The 4,930-nt window shown below is 47.5% G+C and overlaps 1 protein-coding gene across 5 annotated transcripts in view; it reads left to right on the forward strand.

The window, feature by feature from the left end:
- The window catches only part of LARGE1 (LARGE xylosyl- and glucuronyltransferase 1), a 484,407-nt gene that overhangs the window by 266,195 nt on the left and 213,282 nt on the right, over positions 1-4,930 (forward strand). The gene's annotated exons all lie outside the window — the stretch shown is intronic.

The following is a 4,930-nucleotide window of genomic DNA, read 5'->3' on the forward strand; positions in this document are numbered from 1 at the left end:
CCCACTCCAGTGCCTTTGTACCTAATTGCCATGAAAAACTGAATGAAGATTTGGCTGAGTGGAAGCAGGGGCTCGGTCAAGGCTGTACAGTAATGCAGAGGAGCGAAGAGCACATCGGACTGGGCCAGGGGCAGTGGAAGGGGCAGAAAAAGAGAAACATCATTTCAGGGGAGAGTTTCTAGGGGGCTGGAAGCTGGGCCGAGGGAAAGGACTCAGTCCCCACCCCAAACTTCAGGTACCGCGAGAACAACACATGACCTTTACCCCAGTAGGCAGAGGTTTAAGTCAGCCCAGAAAAAGCTCTTAACACAGTGCCCGACACCCCATAAGCAAGCAGTTAGCGCTGGACGGTATTTTCTATTGGTACCATTACTGGGCATTCCAGCGCCTCCTGAAAAGAACCTCTTTAAAGAGAAATGGGCACCATGACCTCATAAAACTGGCCCCTTCTCCAGTCTTCTCCTTCCTCTCAAAGGTCAGAAACCTGGCGTCGTCACTGAGACATCAGTGTCCCTCGCGCCCAGTGGTTTAAGCAGTCACCTTTGGCTCTGTGTCCTCTGTCCAAGCCTGTGCTTCCAAACTCGTGTCTGTCACCGCCCTGGTCAGATTTCCTGAGTCGCTTCCCTGCGGATGAACCCGCCAGCATCAGATGAACCGTAGAATCGCTTGCAGCGCTTCACAGAAACCCCCATCTTGCCAGGAGCTGGCTACTCTGGCAAGACGAGTGTCCCCTTGAGACCATCTCTCAGCCACCCCCTTTCAACCGGAACCCTTAAAACCTGCCGTCGGAGATGCTCCTTGGTGTAAGTGCATTAGGTGCTTTTCTTTAGCACGATTGCATTTTTGCTAATTAAATCTTAGAACATGCTGCTTAGAATTATTAACAGCCATTACAAGGATAATATGTCCATTAAAATAAGCCTAACTTTCAGTTTTATGATCGTTTTAATTACATGATCCCTCCGGCGTGTTTATAACGATAAAGAATGTAGCTAGAATATCGCTGTCAGGTGCTGGTGTCTCCGCCGGGTCCTCTGGGGTCAGCCTGCGTGATGCCCTCCAGGTGTTCTCAGCTTGCCTCTGGGGACGGTCTTCTCTCTACTGACTCCATGATTTTGTGTCCCTGGTTGGACTGAGGTTTATCGTGGGCTGGGAGTGAGATTAATATCAGTGTAGACTGTAGCAAGAGACTTAATAAGCAAAAGGTTGCATGAGTTACCAGTCCCACCCGCTCTTCTCCCTTCTAAAACCAAAGATGTGCTGTCCAATTGAGAAATCCACCGGAGGAGGCTTTGAGTTTCCCAGTGGACCTCAGCTTGCGATTTTGTTAAAATTTTACGTGGAGGTATAGGAAAAGGGGATGGGCGACTCACTTCCCCTGACAGAACCATCTCCATTCCCAGCCTTCCTTGTACTGTGAAAGGGACCATAGTTTCTGGCCTGTATCAAGTTCAGACACTTGAATCATCTGAGCCTCCGTGGTGTGGACAGATGGTCACTGGGAGAAGAGGAGTGGGCCCCGCACTAGGCTGGATGCTTCACAGTCTTCCTAGCGATAATTGTGAAGAGAGGGTTACGAGCCCCCATTTTGCAGGTGAGAAAACTCTAAGGCTCGTAGACGTTCAATGACTTGACGAGGGCACGCAAATTATTAGAAGTAGAACTGGTACCTGAATCCCAGGCTTTGGGGCTCAACAAGCCACGCCTCTTCCGTTGTACAGGACTGACCCTGGACATCAACCATGACGGATGTGCCTGCCACTAGTTGGCAGAAAAGGTCAGAGGTAGCATTCGAACCCAGGCCCCGGCTAACCCGGCAGTCACACACACTCATCACACACTTTTATGAGTAATGACTGTTGTTACCACTGTAAAAATGACATCGTCCCTGCCTCAGGGAGTTCCAGCCCAGATTTGGAGTGGGACATGGGAAATTAGACACAGCGTGACAGCATGCTATGCAGGAGGAAGGGACACAGCGTGGTCTGGAGCCCCCGCCCAGCCCGGGGCGGTGGGAGGATGGTGCCTTCTAAATGGAGACTGGAAAGAAGCTCAGGGTTGAAGGTGGAGGCGGGGATGTTATATGCTACTTCTAAGAGAATGAGCTATTTATAATAATCGGCTTCTCGCCCCACGTTCTTCACTCCCGTAGATTCCTTAGTTTTCTTTCTGGGGTTTTCTTTCTGCGTACAAACTCATTTGAATGCTTCTGTTACCTCTAATTGAACACTCCGACTTAATTGATTAGGTATTAAGTCGGGGACTTGGCGACATTCAGGCCCGGGCTCATGTTGAGAGTAATTTATGCCCATCGTCCTACTGTTCTACGGTGTATCCGCGTGCCTCACATGTGTGTTAAAAATAAATCCAGGAGTCGGGGCAATCTAATTAGATGGTTTAACCCAGGGCGCTGGTGTTCAGTCCTCACCAAGCTCGCCTGCTTTGATGGAAACCAAAATAGATGAATAAGTTAATCAAAGGTCTGATGAAATAGCAGGGCTCTGCGGCATGAACCGACGATTGCTAAGCTTCAGTTCAGGCAGACTCTCAGGGGAGAGGAGCAGCCACGCTGAGTGCCAAAGGCTGGGCCGTTGAGGAGGAAGTCTGATGAAGCCTGCTGGAGGGAAGTTCCCGCGGAGGCCTCGGGTGGGTGACGGCTAGTGGGGAAGCTTCCTCCAAAGGAAGGAAAACGTGCTTTGGGGAAGGAACGCAGACCTTCCCCTGGCTGGTGCTAACTATAGTTTTGCATCTTTCTTGCTGTGGAATGGTAGACAGAACACTCACCTTCCTGAGCCGTTCATCCATTCATCTGTCTGCCCCCCCACGCACCCACCCATGCCATAGATCTATCTGTATTGTGCATCCATAGCGTATAAGGCATTGTGCTCTGATCTTGTCACCATAAGTTTAATTTAATGACTGCTGGTTGGGTTAGGTTAGCCCCTCCCTTCCCCACCCTGCTTTGTGCCCCCTGAGGCTGATGCATCAGGGCCAAATCTCTGAGCTCACTTTCCCTGTGGCTTCCATGAGGGTTTGTTCAGAGAGGCGCCCTGACAGGGAGCAGCAGGTAGGAGGAGAGAGAGGCTGAGATCTCTCTCCCTGTTCCATCCTGTGGGATTGACACAGAAAGGCCCTGTCCCGCTACCGAAGGTCACCGCTCTTGCCAGGCGGCTTTCTCTCTGAATTCCAGCAGCTGCTGACATTGGCCCCTCAGGCCTTGGGTGGTAAGGACCCCCCACTCTTCCTCTCCCCAGGTGCTGCAAGGCCCTTGTTACTGCCCCTCAGTTCTGCATCCACTTCAGTAAATATCCCTTTATTATTACATTTCACTCGGATCATCCAGTTGGAGTGTGCTGTCCCCACCCGCACGCTGATACGATACAGTAAGCACTTAGAAGTAACCGACTTTTATAAATGGCGGAAGCTCAGAAAGACTGAGAAAATTTGTTCAAGGTGACATGGCAATTAAGTGAAAAGGCCGGAATGGGAATCCAGGTGTGCCTGACTCCAGAACTCAAAGTTTCGTGCTCCACTGTCTCCCAGAGATGCCATTCTCAACAGGAAGTAGTTAAAGAGGCATGGCTACCTGAATAATACTTAAAACGAGGAGGGGGAGTCAGGAAGCTGGCGGGGGCTTTTGTTACTAAGAGTTTGTGTACCAAGCCCTGGAGCCCTTTAATCTCCTTCGATTTTTACACCAACCATGCGATATAGGCAACATCTCCGTTTGACAGGTAAAGAGACTGAGGCTTAGAGAAAACACCTTTTATGGGGCCGGAGTCCAGATTTTAAGCTCTGCCTCTTTCTTCCCTCCTCCATGCTGCCCAGGTACAAGGTGACAGGGACCACAGGCATAGATGTGAATATTCTTTTTCTTGAGATTGACACGTGGTGAAAAGTTCAGTCCATCTGTCTTGTCTGTTTGTTTCTAGTCAAAATTGTACTCATGCAAAAGACCGTTATAAAACCGAGAATAAGGAACAGCTAAAATGATATTTTCAAATACAGTGAAAATGGAAGCATAACACGGAGTGGGTTTGGGAGATGGAATGGGTCTGGTGAGTTATCATGGGGGGCGGGGGCCTTTCTCATAGCTTTTCTAAATCAGGTTCTGTGTTCCTACTCTCACCAGATCTTGATATGTGAAAAAAAACTGTGACGCTTAGGTTTTTTTTTCTTTTTTTTTTTTTTTTATAACAGTAGTAATTGTTCGTTTAAAAGAGTTGAAAAGTGTAGGTTAGCTAAATGTCCATGTACGTATACATACGTATATACATATCTACCTGAGAAAGGGGGAGGGGGAGGGAGAGGGACACCCGTCATCCCAAAATGCACAATGGTCACCATTAATAATTTGATGCCATGCTTCCACGTCTTCTTTCTCTGCATAAATTCGTGTGGATGCGTTTTCATGTTGTTCGATTATACGTAGGCTTATTAAACCCAAGCAATTTTAAAACTTGCTTTTTTTCTTTTAACATATGCAAGTTAGAACATCTTCATCTCCACTGTAGATTGTATAGTGTGCTATCAAATTATCATATGCCACTGTAGTGGAAATTTTTATTTGATTATTAAAAAGATACCATGTTTTAATTAACTGTTCATTTTGGGGGCATTTGGGTTGTTTCTGTTTACCTTTATAACATGGTGAGAAACATTTTTCAGACTAAAGCTTTGGTTTCTCATTTTTAAATTTGACTAATTTTTTTTTAGAGGTGTCCTCAGAATGGAATTATAAAACAAAAGCGATGAATATTTTGTGGAATCTCAATGAGGTGGCCACATTTTCCATGAAAGAGTTCCATTACGAGTGTTAACCATGAAAATATGAAGTGTGCTTTGGCTTATGTGCAAACTCACTGTGACAGCAAGGATGGGGCCCCCAGCTACCGTGACCTTCACGTGTCACCCATACCTTTGAAAGCTT

This window comes from Pteropus alecto, unplaced genomic scaffold (genome assembly GCF_000325575.1).
Source record: "Pteropus alecto unplaced genomic scaffold, ASM32557v1 scaffold94, whole genome shotgun sequence".
Lineage (NCBI taxonomy): Eukaryota > Metazoa > Chordata > Mammalia > Chiroptera > Pteropodidae > Pteropus > Pteropus alecto.